Source organism: Macrotis lagotis, chromosome 7 (genome assembly GCF_037893015.1).
Source record: "Macrotis lagotis isolate mMagLag1 chromosome 7, bilby.v1.9.chrom.fasta, whole genome shotgun sequence".
NCBI lineage: Eukaryota > Metazoa > Chordata > Mammalia > Peramelemorphia > Peramelidae > Macrotis > Macrotis lagotis.
Genome location: NC_133664.1, coordinates 46731005 through 46748818, shown reverse-complemented (window position 1 = coordinate 46748818; position 17814 = coordinate 46731005). Strand labels below are relative to the sequence as shown.

The 17814-nt window shown below is 37.7% G+C and overlaps 1 pseudogene; it reads left to right on the top strand.

Annotated features, from left to right (window-relative positions):
• The first annotated feature begins 2433 nt into the window (after nucleotides 1–2433).
• LOC141494038 (caspase-14-like) lies at nucleotides 2434–16946 on the top strand (annotated as a pseudogene).
• The last annotated feature ends 868 nt before the right edge of the window (nucleotides 16947–17814 follow it).

Genomic DNA, 17814 nt, shown 5'->3' with positions numbered 1-17814 from the left:
ATATCAATCATGTTATGAAAGAAGAATCCAATTGAAATTGGGAAAAAATCAGAGGGAAAAACATATTACAAAAGACAACTTTTAAAAAGAAGAACAGTAAACTTTGTCTTGCATTTAAACTCCATAATTCCTTCTTTGGTTATAGATGATATTTTCCATCACAAGTCTATTAAAATTGCTCTTGATTATTGTACTGCTGAAATGGACAAGTCCATCAAAGTTGATCATCACACAATGCTGTTGTTAGTGTGTATAATGTTCTTCTAGTTCTGCTCACTTCGTATAATGTTCTTCTAGTTCTGCTCGCTTCACTCAGCATCAGTTCATGCAAGTCTTTCAGGCTATTTTGAAGTCCTGTCCCTTATTATTTCTTATAGAACAATGGTATTCCATCACATTTATATACCACAGTTTGTTCCCCAATTGAAGGGCATCCCCTCAATTTTCAATTCAGAATATCCTTCTGGAAGAATATCTCTTCCATGCATTCCATCACTCAAAGATTCTTTTAGATTAAGTCTCTCCTTCAAAATGCAAATATCTTCTGTAGTTTTGTTTTCTTTTGTTTTGTTTATTTTAAGAAGTGGTAAATAGGGGGCGGCTAGGTGGCACAGTGGATAAAGCATAGGCCCTGGAATCAGGAGTACCTGGGTTCAAATCCGGTCTCAGACACTTAATTACCTAGCTGTGTGGCTTTGGGCAAGCCACTTAACTCCATTTGCCTTGCAAAAACCTAAAAAAAAAAAAAGAAGTGGTAAATAGGCCATTTTTTAAGTGGAAACTCCCAACTCAGCTCTGCAACTTCTGAGCTTAGTGTCTCTGAGACTTTCTCGAGGTTGAAGATAGGAAAATGCCCCCAGGGAAAGGGGAGGCTGAAAGATCAGATTCCTTTAAAGTGAAAAAACTCACCATTCTGATTCAGAGAGGAAAAAAGGCTTAAATTTTAATTCACAGATTAGGCAAGAGATTCACCAGGTTACTAAAAATTGTTCAAAAGTTACTAAAAGTTCACAAAGACTGATAGCAAAGACATTTAAGAAAGAGGAAAGGGAAAGGGAACAGTCATTAGATGTGACTGTGTTAGATCCACTAGAATCCAGCTTGGAGGAGGGGGCTAGTCAAACTTTTATAGAAAATCTAGCCCACTTCCCATGCAGGGAATGTGACTGGAATAAGATATCCAATTTGAAACACTAAGAACCTCGGAAGTGGAGGAGGGGTAAGGGGAATGGGCTATTATCTTGGTGAATTTATTTTTGAGAAGAACAACCAAGAGGGAGTCTGAGGCCTTAGAAAATATCAGATAAACACAGATAATTCCTTAATGTTTTAGGAGAGGTTTGACAAATATTTCTCCTTCAATAAGGTGATAAAAGTTTTAGTGACTTTGTCAGGGTTGCCCAGCCTGAGTCTATCAGATATATGACTTTTTTGTTCAGTTGCTTTTTCTCTGGGATACTAAGAAGCTGAGAGGATGACAATCAGAATTAGAAAGAATGCCCATCCAGGAAATTTCTTAGTTACCATTTTTACAAACAAACAAGGAAACAAAATATTGCAGAAGAGATATTTTCATTTTAAGCAAGATAGCTAATCTAAAGGAATCTATCATCACTGAAACAGTTGTGGGAGGTATTTTCCAGAAGAATCTTCCAATAAACCTTTGCCTACTCCCAGTCTAGTCACCCATTTATTATTTGTGGATGAGTCAGGGCTCATCCTTATGAGGGCTTATTATTTGTGGATAATTTCAGAGGTACTTGAAGGAAATCATGGAATTACCAAGAAATCACAGGGGCTCCATCAGCCAGCACCACTTGTGAAACCATCGTTACTGCAAAAGGAGAAGTTTCAGAACTGTGGACAAGGTCACTTACCTTAGCAATGTCCTTTCCAGGGAAGTCCATATTGATAATAAGGTTGACACACACATTGCCAGAGCTAGCTCAGTATTTGGGAGGCTCCAAAAGAAAGTATGGGAGAGAGGAGGCATTAGACGTGACTACCAAATCAAAGGTCTACAGAACCATTGGGCTGACCTCATTGCTATATGCCTGTGAAACTGAATTGCTTCCATTTAAATTGTCTTAGGAAGATTCTAAAGATCACTTGGCAGGAGAAGATACAAGACACATTCAGAATCTTCCTAGGACAATTTAAATGGAAACAATTCAGTTTCACAGGCATATAGCAATGAGGTCAGCCCACAATGGTTCTGTAGACCTTTGATTTGGCAGTCAGTCTAGCATTCCAACCTTGACAGAGAGTGCAACTACAATGGACTGGACGTGATGTTAGAAAGTGATGTGCACCTACCAAAAAACTATTTTACGGAGAACTCACACAGGGCAAGCACTCACAAGGGGGTCAGAAGAAGCGATACCAATATATCCTGAAGGTCTCGTTGAAGAACTTGAGAAGTGATTGTACAGCATGGCACAGGAGCTCCCAGCATGGTGTGCCCTCATCAGTGAGGGGGCTGTGCTCTATGAAGAAGGCCACATTGAAGCAGCTCAAAGGAAAAGTGACGTCTGTAAGTTTGGAATACCCACCCCAGGTGTTCACCTGGACTATTTATATCCAGTTTGTGGTAAACCATCTGAGCTCCTCTTGCTCTGATCAGCCACAGTCCAACACACCTAATATGTCTCAAACATTAGGATGCATTTTGGCTTTCTTCCATAATGAAGGACAAGACCCAACCAGAGTATGTATCTTCTTTAACATGCAGATGTCTCTTTCTGTAGTTCTGTTTTGCTTGTTTTTGGAAATGATGTATAGGGAATTTCCTATGTGGAAATTCCTTCCAACTTACATTTGATGGGAGGTTGAGTGACTTTCTCAGAGTTGCACATCCAATGTGTGTCTATGGAATTTTGTTACTGTTCAGTTGTGTCTGACTCTGGGGTTTTCTTGGCAAAAATACTGGAGGAATTTTTCATTTCCTTCTCCAACACACCACAGATGAGGAAACTGAGGCAAGCAGGGTAAAGTGACTCAGGCTGGATTTTTACTCTGAATCCTCCTTTCTCCAGGCACTCTTATCCACCTAGCTGCCTATGAAAGTACTCAACACTGAACCCAATATTGCAGGTTAAGTGTTTGAGATCTGATTCGGATTTAGGACCATGAGAGCACCTGCCTCTAGGTCCGGGATTCTATGTCCTATGGCGCCCCTAGTGGTACCAGTTCATTAATTTCCCAAGGATTGTGTCTTCTGACTGACTTCTAGGGAATCTGCTGAAGGAGTTGAGAAAACACAAAAGTTCTATTGGAATAGCTTTGTCTGCAATTAGAATAGAAACTTTTTACTTGTCATCCTCAGTGCTAATGCTAAGCTGATCACCTGAAGAACAGTGTTTCAAGGTTCACAGAATTTGGAAGCCTTGGCAAACAGCATGATTCATTAAACTTCTGAATTGTCTTCAGTTTTCTGAGTCTCTAGCACTTTGCCCACACAATTGCCTCCGCTTCCATATTTATTTGTTTGTTGGGTTTTTTTTGGCTGCCACTCAGGAGAAGTTCAGATCTATACAAATTAGTGAAAGAATTTGTCCAATGAAAGAAGCTGATTTTTTAGGGTTGAATTTGCTTTGAAGATAATTATCGAAATACCTAAATATTTTTTTAAAAAAAAGAAAGGTAAACGTGTTCAACTATTCTCTAATTGATGGACAGTTTCTCAATTTCTAATTCTCCTAGCTATTCTCTAAGACCTTACATTGGTCCTAGTTCTTCCATGAAATTTTCCTAGGAAATTTTATCAAACATTGGTTTCTCATTTCTTTGGTTTCTCATAGAACAATTTCAAATTTTCCAGATACTATTTTCTCCTCAAATTATTTCTTAATATCATAGGCTCTAGAAAATTAATTAAGGAATCAACTGGTTCAATACCTTCAGTTAGACAGATGAGAAAACAGACATAGAGGACATTCAAAGGACCCATTACCCTGCCCAGACTTTTTGAATGAGTAGAACTTCCAGAGTGTGTATTCTACTAGAATAGAAACTCAAGAACCTGGATGGTGACTTCAATTAAAGATACTTGCAGGTTTAACATGTGAAGGAAGAAACACATTTTAATATCACATATTATAATATAATATATAAGAAGGTATTCAAAACCAGATTAAGGAGTTTAGACCTTCTTCTATGAGCCATGGGATGATTAGTAAGGTGACTGGTCCTAACCTCTCATTTTTATTCACTTTGTAGATGAAGACCAAAGAGAGAAAATGACTTATCTTGGATGAAATACTAAGTATCTGAGGTTGGATTTGAACTCAGGTTCTCCTGAATGGAGGACTGATGCTCCATGAAATGATAGATCTAGTTTCCCTTTAGGTAGTCTTTTCAACTGACAATCCAAACCTAAACTTCTTCAAATTCCTGAATGTGACTATCTCAGAGGTTAAGGGACCTGAGAGATCATCAAGTTTGGATCTCCTTTTCAGAGAGCAGTGAGCCCAGCACAGAGCTAGCAGGCTGCAGTGTAAAAGTGAAACAAGTTTATAATCTACTATCTGATCATTGCAGTTTCTCCATGATCTTTTGGAATCATTGGCAGGAAAGTTGTCCAACAATCCATTCCAATACTGTGACAGATCAAGTGTGTGGTACCTACTATTAACTCTAAGATTGTATAGATTTATTTGTGTGTTGTGTCTCCTATTAGAATGTGAGCCCCTTGAAGGCAGGGGCTCTGTTCTGACCTCCCTTCAAATGTTCAGAGCTCAGCACAGGGCTTGCCCCACAGCAAGTGCTCCCTGTTTGATGACCACAAGGAAGGACCTTGTCAAAATAAAGGGTCACTGCCAGCTTGCTTCATTCATTTAGTATGCCCTTATAGTGTGCTAGGGCCTAGTGAGCCAAAACCAGTTTAGATTTTGCCTTCAAAAGCCTTACTAGGGAAGACAACATAGTCACAGAAAATGAAATAAAAAATATATACAAAGTCATTTCTGAGAGGACATTAGCAACTGGGAGATCAAGATGGGAAGAGATGGTATTGTTTAGGGGACTTTTTCCCACTCCTCCCTCTCAACTTTACAGTAACAAATCATGTTCACTTTGGTAAATTAAGGGATGGTAGGGAGTCTATCAAGCAGAAATGATGAATAGACCTGGAGAGAAAGCCTGTGCCAAGATCCAGAGAGGAGATGAATTCTGGTATAAAAGCCAAGCAGACCAGTGTTGGTGTTACTTCCTTCATTTTACATGTGAAGAAACTTGAGTCTCAGATGGAATAACTTGCCTGTGATCCCCCAGCTAAGAATTCCCAGTGGTGGGATATAAACTAAATTTTTTCTGACTCTTAAGTTTAGTAGTCTAGGGATTTTACCACCCTGCACTTTGGGTAAACATTTGGATTGGGTTTTAAAAGATAACAGACATTTAGTAGAAGAGGTACAGGAGGGAAGACAGCTTAGGTTGAGGTAGCAGCCCTAGCAAAAGCAAGGAGGGTTTGGAGAGAATAGTCCAATGAGAGTGTAATGCAGTGTCCAAGCCAAGAAGTCTTGAGATGAAGCTGATTGTGGAAGACAACTGGGTCTCCAAATGCAGATTGGAGGTAGTGGACTCTTTGTTTTTGAGATTCTTTCCCTTTAAACATTATTGACAGGAATAGAGCAAGATACTATTTTTCTGGACGTGTTGCAGACCTGTCTGAGCATGCTCAGGTAGGGTTGTAGTCTCTACGGCAAACTGTCACTGTGGGATCCTCTAGTCCCAGTTTGGTGAAAGAAGTCAGAGAAGTCTCATCCCCTTATTTTAGAACTCACACTTTCAAAGAACTTCCTAGTTTACAAAGGGATTTTAAAAAAATTAAATGTATCTATTGATTTTGGGAATTAACTGTAAAGATAGTTTTCAACATTCATGTTTTGGAAAATTTTCTCCCTCCCACTCTTTCTTCCTACTACCCTAGAATAGCAAGTAATCTGATATAGGTTATACATGTTCAATCATATTACACATATTTCCATATTAGTCATTCTGTGAAAGAAAAATTAGAACTAAAAGAAAAAACAAGAGAAAGAAAAAAAAAGCAAATTTTTAAAGAGTGCACATAGTGTATTTTGGTATGCATTGAGACTTTATAGTTCTTTCTCTGAATGTGGATGGCATTTTCCATTACAACTCATTTAGAATTGTCTTGGATTACTTTATTGCTGAGAAGAGCTAATGTTATCATAATAGATCATCTCATAATTTTGCTGCTGCTGTGTAAAATGTTCTCCTGGTTCTATTCACTTCACTCAGCATCAACTCATGTAAGTCTTTTCATGTTTCTCTCAAGTCTGCCAGCTCACCATTTCTTTCTTTTTTCTCTTTTTTTTTGGCAAGGCAATGGGGTTAAGTGACTTGCCCAAGGTCACACAGCTAGGCAATTCAGTGTCAGAATTCAGGTCCTCCTGATTCCAGGGCCAGTGCTCTATCCACTGTGCCACTTAGCTGCTCCTGTGTTTTATTTCTTATAGAACAATAGTATTCCATTACCTTCTTATACCAATTCTTTCCTTCCACAAAAGAACTATTTTGAATACTTGTGGTTCTTTCGCCCTTTTTTGTGAGCTCACAAAGGTTTTTTTTTCCTCACCACAGCCCTGATAATATAAAGCTTATCCTTTGTCAGACAGGTGAAAATCCTAGGGTCTCATTATTACTCTATTATCAGTAATGAGAAGAAAGAGAGGATGCTCTTCTGGTTGGTATTGTCAAATTCTTGGTACTATCCTTTATACTTCAAACCAGAACTTGATTTATTATTTGTTGTCTGGACTTAAGAAAGTACTGAAGATAATATTAGTAATACAGGTGAAATTTAGAAGTGAGTTCAAGATAAAATCAACCTCCCCTAGATCCTCCCCACACCACACATGTTATTTGTTGAACCTATTTCTCACTATGCCATTTGAACTCAGGTCTTTTCATTCCTAACACATCCTTTCCAAATCAAACTTTAGACTTTCCCAGGTTTGATATGCAGCCGTGTAAGTGGTCTTAGCCAGTCCAAATTTATCAGAATACATCAGGGAGAGGAGCCATCCTTGTTCTGCTTGGTCCTAGAGAACAAAAGTATACAATGGGGTGAGAGTCACAAAAAAAGTCAATTTAGGTTCAATGTCAAAGAAAATTTCTTAACAATCAGAACTTTCCTAAAGTAACATGAAAGTCCTGAATGAAGCTTTCCCTCTCTGAAGGGCAGAGATGGGGTGATTTCATTGAGAGACTTGATCTTGTATCAGGGAGATTGAAGAAAGAGATTCTTGGTCAGATTGGGATTGTATCAGCTCTGTAGTTTTGGGAATTGACTAAATTGGAAGTTAGCATATGAAAAAAAGTCAAGGGAATATTAGGAATCCAACTAGGATTCCATCATGGGAGTCAAAAAACCTTTTGTCAAGAACCTTGTTTTCCCTTTTACCACGTATTTTATCCATATGACTTCCATGTCCCTCTCCTCTGCCCCACTTTTATTGGGGAGAGGATGATGCAGGTAGATTCCTGCTACCCTGTAGCAATAAACACATTCCATCTTGAAGAACTTGAAATTGTTTCTGTCATTGCAGCAAAGAGACTTATTGGCCAGCACAATCAGAATGTGTTCACATCCTCCAGTTTTCCCTCCTCATCTCCACCTCCTGACTTCTTTTAAGTGTCAGCTCAAATCTTCCCTTCTACAAGAGGCCTTTGTCCATCCCCCTATAATCCTAGTGTTTTGATGGGATCTCTAATGGAGCCTGTTATATCTAGTGTGTATGGAGCTGTTTTCATGTTGTCTTCCTCTGGCAGATTTCAACTCTTTGAGGGCAGGGACTGTTTTGCATCTTTCTTTGTATATCCTCAGATACCAAAAACATCAGACACAGTGATTTGGGGCAGTTGCAGCTGTAGGAATCAGGAAAGATTTCATGTGAAAATGAGTCTTTAAGGAGACTCAGGATTGTAAGATGTTGAGATGAGTGAGGATAAAACAAATCTGGACAGAAGCCAGTATCAAGGTTGAGAGCTGAGAACTAGAGGATTCTATATGAGAATCAGTAGGAGGGTGAATTTAACTGGACTGAAGGGAGCATGAAGGGAAATACTTTGTGGTAGACCTGTGAAGATAGATGAACTTTAAATAGTATGGCCTTATATTTGATCCTAGAAGTATTTTAAGAAGAATCACTGGCTGGCATGTGGGCAATGATTTGGAGTGGAAAGGTGCTTAAGGGAGGGAGATTTAATAAGCAGGCTATGGTAATGGGCCAAGGGAGAGGCTGAATTAGGGTGGAAGAGAAATGGGCATGTAGGAGAGATGTCACAAAGACAGAAATGAAAACATTTGACAGCAGAGGAGTGAATTTTGTACATGCCAAAGTTGTTAAGTAATTGGACGAATACTGTTATCCTTACCATAAATAAGGAAGTTTGGGCATGTTTAGGAGGAAAGACAATGAGTTGTGCTTTATACATGGCTTTTATGTGATATCTAGGGTACATCTGGTTCAGAAGCAATTGATGCTATGGGACAAATATGTAGAATTGGGAGTCATGGATCTTGATTAAATCCACAGAAGTAATGAAGCTACCAAATGAGAGAATATAAGTGTACTTAGTGGTGATCCAGCAAGTAAAGGAAGAGGAAAGAAGAGAAGTGCTTCCAGTTAAGAGCTTTGGGATCTGTCCACTGTAAGATGATAGTCAAGGAAAGGATCCTGAGGAAGAGGAGTCAGGAAAGAGGGGAAACAAGGGAGGAAGCTGGTAGCACAGTCAGAACCCAGAGTCTGAAGATTCAAATCCCACCTGAGATGCTTACTCTATGTGTGACCCTAGGGAAGTCATTTTACCTGTTCGCCTAAGTTTTGTCACCTGAAAAATAAGGATAAAAGATGAAATCTCTTGCAAAGTTTTTGTGAGAATCCAAAGAGATAATTCACACACACATACACACACACACACACACTCACACAGTATACAGTAGGTACTACATAAATGCTTACTTTCTCCAGTTTCACAAACTACCATTGAGAAGAAAATATCAAGGAGGAGAAGGTTGGGGGAGGAGTGCCACAGAAGGATAAAGATTGAGAAGAGGTCATTGGATTTATCAATGTAACACATCTCTGGGAAAGATGCATAGAGTAGTTGTTGTAGAGTTTTGAGGCCCAAAATCAGATTTTAAGGGCTTGAAGATTGAGTGAGAGCAGAGGAAGTAGGGGTGATGATTGAAGATGGCTTCTTCAGGAATTTGGCTGAGAAAAAGGATTTAGATAAAGATCTATAGCTGGAAGGGAAGATGAAGCTTTATGGAAGGTAGGAAAGTCTTGGATTCATTTGTAGGCTGTAGGGAAGGAACCCACAGGGAAAGATTGGGAGACAGAGAATGAAGGGAAATAATTTTAAGAGTTATGTGCTGGAGGACACAGAAGAAAATGGGGATAAGGAAATGTGTGAAGCATAAAGAAAGAATATGTGGGAAAGCAATAAATAAGTAACCTTCCTCTTTGTTTCTTATTTCTTTTTTTTGGTTATTTTTTTTTCTCAAAATAGAAAAGCCTTCAGGGAAGAATTCAAAGATATGATACAGAAATGATGATTCTGAACTGGTAAATTCTTAGTTTTTATCCATCTCCTAGGAAATCCATGATTCCATCATTCTTGTTTCTTCACAGGGTTCCCCTTTCCCCAGATAACCTCAAACTAAATCCCTCCCTTACCTCAGAGTGGCATGATGTTAATTAGTGGTGCAGTTTAGGTGTTTTGTATGTGGTAGTGACACATTCATGCCAGTCTGATTGGAATGGCCCTACTTGATCAGTTCTCTGTACTTCAGAATGAGTGATTTGTTTTGTATCTCCCTACTCTTATAGGGAGAATTTCATAAATGATTCTACACACACACACACACACACACACACACACACACACACACAGCCCTACCTCAAGAAGAGATGGCCAGTTTTGAGCTCTCAGATAAACCCATCACTAACCCCTGGATATGGAAGACAGTACATGGTCATGTGTGTCTAGGGTGTTATGGTATCTGACACATAGGATTAAATTGGCCTATTAATTTCCTTAGCAACAGGAATGCTATAACATGGACCAAACTTGTAAGACTTTTATGAAATGGGTGAAGAAAGGTAGACCAGGGGCTGAACAGGATATAAACAGAATAATAAACTGACTTTCAGACTGTGAGCTTGACTATACATCCTATATGAATCCTGATGAAAAGGTAAGTATTGAGACAATAACACTGGTAACCAACCTTGGGAGCCCACTTCCATTACAATGAGATAAATCTGAACACTATCTAACTAACAATATCTTATTCCTTTAAAAACCCTGATGGGGGGGGGAGGTGGAGGTGGGAAAGGAATGTGGAAGAAAATTGTGTAACTTATAAATATGCAAGTGGATAAATGAGGATAAACTTGCATAACATGTAATTGGAAAAATAAAAACAATATTGATAAAAAACAGAATGGCTTTGCTCTTCTGATTTTTCTTTTGCTTCTTAAACCTCCTATATTCTTAAGTGCCAGATTTCTTTTGAAAACTGTCTACATAAATGATGATGCTGTCTTGGACATTAACTTCCTTTTAAGGGTATATATTTGATATTACAAGATAAGCAATCTGTGTCACAACCTGGGCAAAATGAGGGAATTCTGAGTACTATTTTAGTTAATGAATATTGTTATAAATCCACCCTTTGAATAAATATATTTTGCAATGCTATTTGCCTTAGGACTTAATGGAAAAATGAACAGTTTCAAGATGGAGTCAATGGAATAAAAGATATTAGCTGCTGCCCTGTTACTCTTATGACTCATGGAACAAAAGTCTTTATAGAAACCAAATTGCATAAAAGAATTAACTTGTCGGAGATTTTTGAAATGTTCAATAAAAACTATCCAGCACTTCAAATGAAACTAAAAATCTTTGTGTGTAGAGGAGGTAAGGAGCAGGGAAAAGTACCCAACCTGGGAGGCAGGAAATGCTTAGGCTTCACTGTAACGATTTTATTCTTGTCCCTAGAGAATTCTGACCCTGATTTTCATCAGAGAAAGACTTTTCCTTTCTCTGCTGCCACTCCTCATATCACAAGAAGAAATATTCATCAGCTGCTCCTTCACATCCATGAAGATGCTAAATTTTTATCGATTTATAAAGCCAAATTAGCATCAAGTTAAAATTCTACAAGTTAATATGTCTTGAATTCTTTTAAGTAAATGGATTCAAAATCTTTATATTTATAAATTCAAGGTTTTGTTAGTTTTCCAATGTGATATTCCTCCTCCCATTTTTTTTATGGGGATTTCCCAGTGGCCCTAACTTCTTCACTCACTCTGGGATAATTTTCTGTGGTTTCTCGGGGCTCAGTGAAATGCAGTAGAGAAGGTCTTGTAGTCAGAGGTTTGAATCCTGGCTCTATCATTTAAAATACTACTATTAATAACATAGCAACTTGAATTTTCCAAAGTGCTTTACTTTCATTATTCATACTAATGCCCTCTGTAACTTTGAACAAGTAATATGTTCTCTCTGGGGATCATTTTCCTTATTTGAAAAATGAAGATAATGTTGAATTATTTCTAAGGTCCCTTCCAGCTTTACATCTATGATGCTATGACCCTACTCACTTCTAACATGATGAAATTGTTGCTTTCTGGTCTATCAATTCTGAGAAATGGTACTATTAATGTGTGACGTTTGCTCCTTAACCTAGGATAGGGCATGCCTGGTAGTTATTGTATAGGATTCTGAACTACCTCTCCAATGAATGTGCAGTGATAACAGCTTGTTTATGGGTTCATCCTCTCTCATCAAAATAGAGTGAAGAGATGGTGGTGTTGTTCAAGCTGATGATGAACCAATGGAACTGGACCATTCAGAGTAAAAGAAACTTCCCACATTCAGTGATTACTTTATCATTTATCTCACCCAAGAATGTAGGGCAATGAAGTTATGTGTTGTTAAGACATGTTAAGACAAAGTGATCATGTTTGTTAAAAATCCATTTGTGGTTACTAATGTTTCTTATTTGTAGTAAAACTTTCCTTGCTTATGACCTAGTAAATATAATCAGCAAAGACTATTAATTCTAATCTCACCCATCATCTTTTCTAATGTACACTTGGTTCAACTCACTAGGGTTTTGACCATCTGGTCAACTATTTGAAGACAGACAAACTCTCTTTAGTTCCATTTTTTTTTATGTTTTTGCAAGGCAAATGGGGTTAAGTGGCTTGTCCAAGGCCACACAGCTAGGTGATTATTAAGTGTCTGAGACCAGATTTGAACCCAGGTACTCCTGACTCCAGGGCCAGTGCTTTATCCACTGTTCCACCTAGCCGTCCCTCTTTAGTTCCATTTTGTTTAACATTTCAGTCCCTTGTTTAAATGAAAGAAAAATGGCATTATAAACTTTTAAGATGACAAACTGAGAACTGATAAACTGTATGGCAGAATCATATTCTAGAGATCTCAATAGGGTAGAATTTGTTCAAAATTTAGTAGGATGTAAATTAACAGGGGAAAATACAAAGTTTTACTTCAAATACATAATTAAAATATAAGGGACATATGACTAGAGATGCATTTTAAATGAACTACAAACCAAACATAAATCAACATTTATTGATATGATTAAAAAATGCATTAAGAGATTAGGTTCAGAAATTGACTGATCATGTGACTGTCCGCCACCATGATCAGACCACGCCTAGAATATTGTGTTCAGGATTGAGTACCTCAATGAACAACTAGGTGACACAGTGAATAGAGTACAGACCTGGAATCGGGAGGATTCATTTTTCTGAGTTCAAATTTGACCTCAGATACTTATTAGCTTTGTGACCCTGGGCAAGTCACATCACTATATATTTGCCTCAGTTTCCTTTTTTTGCAAAATGAAGAAGGAGCTGTCAAATCACTCCAGCATCTTTGCCAAATAAACCACAATGGGGTCACAAAGAGTCAAATGGAACTAGAACAACTCAACCACAACCACGTCACTTTAGGAAAGACATTGCTAGAACAAGTAGGAACAGGGTGACTAGTAAGCTGATGGATTTTGAAGATTATTTGGTATTGTTTCAATTGGAAAAGGGAAGGTGACAGGTGATGTGATAACTATTGTCAAGTATCTGAAGTACTACCTTGTGGAAGAGTGATTAGATTTATCGGACTCGGCCATAGGAAGAGTGGATGAAAGCTCCAGAGGAGCAGGTATAAGTTTGAGGATGGAGAAACCCTCCCAATATTTAGAGCCAATCCAGAGGAGACTGGTTTGGGAATTGGAGAGTGCATTTTCCATTCACTAGAGACTTTTTTTAAAAAAAATTGAAAGGTTATTTTATTTTTGCAGTTAGTTGCAATGGATTTTTGCAGGGTTTTTTTTTTTCAGAATGTTTTCTCAACATTCCATTTGCAAATTCATAAATTCCACATTTTTCTCCCTTCCCCCCTCCACATGGTGGTGAACAGCCTGGTAAATGTTGTACATGTTCAATCCTGTTTAATATATTTCCATATTATTCTTGTAGTGCAAGAGGAGTTAGAACTAAGGGGAAAGAGAAAGACCATGAGAAAGGAAGGAAAAATATGGAAGTTTAAAAAAAAAACATAGCATGCATTCAAGACCTGGTGTTTTTTTCCCCTCTGGTTGTGGATAGCAGGTGTCTCAGGTTGTCCTTGATCTCTGAACTGTTGAGAGGAGCTGCATCCATCATAACTGATCATTTCACCATCTTCTTGTTACATTGTGCAGTGTTCTCTTGGCTCTACTCACTTCATTCAGCAACAGTTCATGTAATTCCATTAGAGATTTTCAATGATGATCACTTAATTGTTGGTCAGAGTAGAGAAGATTCTTGTTTCAGGTGTGGATTGGAACAGATGACTCTGCATGTTCTCTCTAACTCTGAAATTCAGAGAGTGTGCTTGGTCTTCTAGAACCCCACTAGGACCAGTAGCATATGGTAGAAAGTACAGAGAGAATAATTTGGGTTCTTCTCAGTAAAGTCACCTAACACTCATTGCTGTTCAAAGTGGAATTGGCTGTCTTAGTAGCTAGTAGATTTTCCTTTCCTTAAAGTCTTTCTTAAAGTCTTGCTGCTAGGTGGGGCAGTGGCTAGAACACCAGCCCTGGAGTCAGGAGGATCTGAGTTCAAATCCAGCCTCAGATTTTAATAATTACCTAACTGTGTGATCTTGGGCAAGTCACAACCCCATTGCCTAGCCAAAAAAAAAAGTCTTTAGGTGAAGACTGATTGGACCATATGTTTGAAGATACTTTGGGTATGGAACCCCTTCTGACTATGAACAGAAAACTCCAGGGTCTAGCCTGCCACTTTCTACTTCATTTGAGATTCTGAAAGTTACAAAATCTTGGCAGAAGTATCACAGGGAAATCACAGTCTTAGCTTCAGCTAATATCTGGCATTCTCTGGATGATTTTTCTGGACAGTCAGAAGCTTTTCATGATTCCTGGCCCACTGTAAATTAGTTGCTGACCTCTTCTGCAGTGAATTCTTTATAAGTTGGGCATTGAAACTATCTAATTTATGGACTTGTTAAGGGGGGACTGATTTGGGAAGCAGCATAAGTGTAAATACTGGACACCATAATGAAAATGTAGAATAAAGGTATATCTTGCTTAGCAAAATTTTTTGTAACTTCCAAATTAGTGTGTGTGCGTGTGTGTATTTTTAAAACATTTTAGGAAAAAAAGGCAATATTGTCATTTCTCCACTGGTGGATCATATTGCTGTATGTCATCCAAGAGATGATCCTGTGATGATTCCAACAATGGAGGAAGTCTTTGAGGAACATGGCAAAAAGTGGCATATTGTGAATTTTTTTACCCAAATGAGTAATCAATAAATGAATTCAAGGTCCATGTTAGGCTAGTTTTCTTCAAATAGCTAACAAGCATTTATTTAGTTCTATCAGCACATTCACAATAAATCCTTAAGTAAGATTTGTCTGAGTATGGGTATGCATGTGCGTTGGATACCTGCACTTTTTTATTTTTATTTATTTGTATGTTTTGAATTTTACCATTTTTCCCCAATCTTGCTTCCCTCCCCCCCCCCCACAGAAGGCAATCTGATGGTCTTTACTTTGTTTCCATGCTCTACATTGAACAAAATTGAATGTGTTGAGAGAAAAATCATATCCTAAAGGAAAAAATAAAATATAAGAGATAGGAAATAAGATAACCTTTTCTTTAAATTAAAGGTAATAGTCCTTGGTCTTTGTTCAAAATCCACAGTTCTTTCTCTGGATACAGATGGTATTTCCCATTGCATACAGGCCCAAATCGTCTCTGATTGTTGCACTGATGAAATAAGCAAGTCCATTAAGGTTGATCACCAACCCCATTTTGCTGTTATGATGTACAGTGTTCTTCTGGTTCTGCTCATCTCACTCTTAATTGAAGTCTTTCTCTTCATGAGATGATACCTTCTATTTCTGATCTGTTTTCTCATGTTGTTTTGCTTCCTTTATAGATTTAAACTTTCTTTCTGCAAGACTGTGCAGCTATTGGTGGATTAGTCATTATAAACTACTAGTCATTATAAACAATTTTGCTCTTTCACTCCTCTGTATACCATGATATTATTGTTCAATAATGATAATTACAGATCAGCCTAGAAGTAGGAGTAGCACCTCAGCCCCCACATTCTTTGGCCTGAAGGAAGGAAAATCAGTGTCCATATTGTGACAAATATCATCACCATCATCAGCAGTGACATCATCATCATCTTCACTCTAATACCACATTCCATTGTTATTGTGCTCTACTGGAAAATTATCTTCTCCCAGATAACTCCAGAAAATCCTCCCATTCTCAAATCAAGATTTGGTAGGTTGACATCTCTAGCATCTGTCCTCTTCTCTTCCCTCATGCTACAGGCATCCTTATTAAGATCCTCATCAACTCTCCTCAAGAGGCTTGCAGCACCCTTATTGATCTCCCACTTTCCAGTCTTATCTTCTGCATAGTTACCCCAATACTCTTCCTGAAGTGTACACTGTCATGCTCCTGTTCAGTAAATTGCAATGACTTTGTGTTGTTTTGATGTTCAAACTTGATTATAATTTGATTACACACACACACACACACACACACACACACACACACACACACACAGTTTATATTTCAGTCAAACTGTTCTACTCTCTGGTCCTGTAGACACAAACGCTGTCTTTGTCTAAGACCTGGAATGCTCTCTCTCCTCACCTTTGCCTCTTGGAGTCTCTAGCTCTTCCACTAGCTGGGCATTGCTTCCTATACAAAGGTTTTTGCCTAATCTACTGGATTTTTAGAACTCTATCTTAATCTGTGCCCTTGCCCATTACTTTGTCTTTATTTTGCATCTATTTTGTATATACCTAAGTTTGTGCACATTGTATTTTACTTTAAAATGATAACTCCTTGAGGGCAGGCATACCTTTTGATATATACTGTCTTATTCTCAAAGTATTTCTTAATCATAGTTTCTAGAAAGGGGCTGAAGCTAAGGAACCATCTAATTCAAACCCTTCATAAGAAAACTTAGAATTTGTTTTCTCTTGCCTAGAATGTTGCTTAGAACATACGGAGTGCTTAGTAAGTGCTTGTTTTCTAAATAATAAACATTTATTAGTCATTTACTGCATTCCAGACACCTGGCTAACTTTAGGGGATGCAAGAAAGCAGCAAAAACCAGTCTTGTCCTGTAGAAGCTCAACTCATTGTTGAATTGAATTCTACCCTTTCCTGAGAGTAATCTGTGCTTTTTTATTAGTAGGTGAACAATAGAATGGTGCACACAAACTATTATTTAAATAAGAATGCCATAAAAATAGCCCTGGTCATGGAGTCCATCTTAAGAAAACTGTGTGTTTTTGATGCTAGCAGGAAGAAGACCTGGATGTGGAGAATTTTAACTACAGAATAACTTGTTTGTGTACTTGCATTCTGCTTTTAAATTGCATTGACCCTTATGTATATTAGTTGGAATCTGCTGAAGGTAGATGTGATTAGAACAGACGATAGAACAATTTAGCATTTGATATATACTGTCTTATTCTCAAAGTATTTCTTAATCACAGTTTCTAGAAAGGGACTGAAGCTAAGGAATCATCTAATTCAATCCCTTCACGAGAAAATTTAGAATTAGAGATCATTCATCTAGTTAGTGATGTTGCTAGGTCTGGACCTGAGTTCACAAGTTCATAAGAGCTTTTTCTCCATAGAAGTGAGAGGTAAGATATCTTAAATCTATTAGTAACAGATCTCTTAATATTTTTCTGATGAAAATGTTGATAAATTTTGGGGGAAATGTGATTAGAGAGGTAGGAAATGGTACAATTAAATATGTGTTATACACTTAAATATTGTTATAAAAATCTGACACTTTGATTTTATGCAATGTCACGAAACAGCAGATTCCTCTGCACTTTACATTTTCTTTATTAAAACTCAGTATGATGGTTTAATCAGGAAAATATACAAAATAGATGAAAGAAAAAAATTTGTCTTCCCCCCAAACCTTAAAAGACAAAAATGCCAAATATACTTGCCTTTCCCAGGACCTCAACCTAGTTTAGGGATCCCAGTTATAACTCTCTTCAGAGACTTTAGGGGAACTGTCAGTGAGAACTATTGCCACCAGGACTTTAAAGAGAAGGGATTTAGGTAATCAATTTTTCCTTTTGCTATACAAATTAAATATCATCTTGCAGATAAATGGTGATATTTGCTAATCAGAAAGAATTTCTTTAAGTATTTGGGTTTTACAGACCAAATTGTCAGAAAGTGAGATT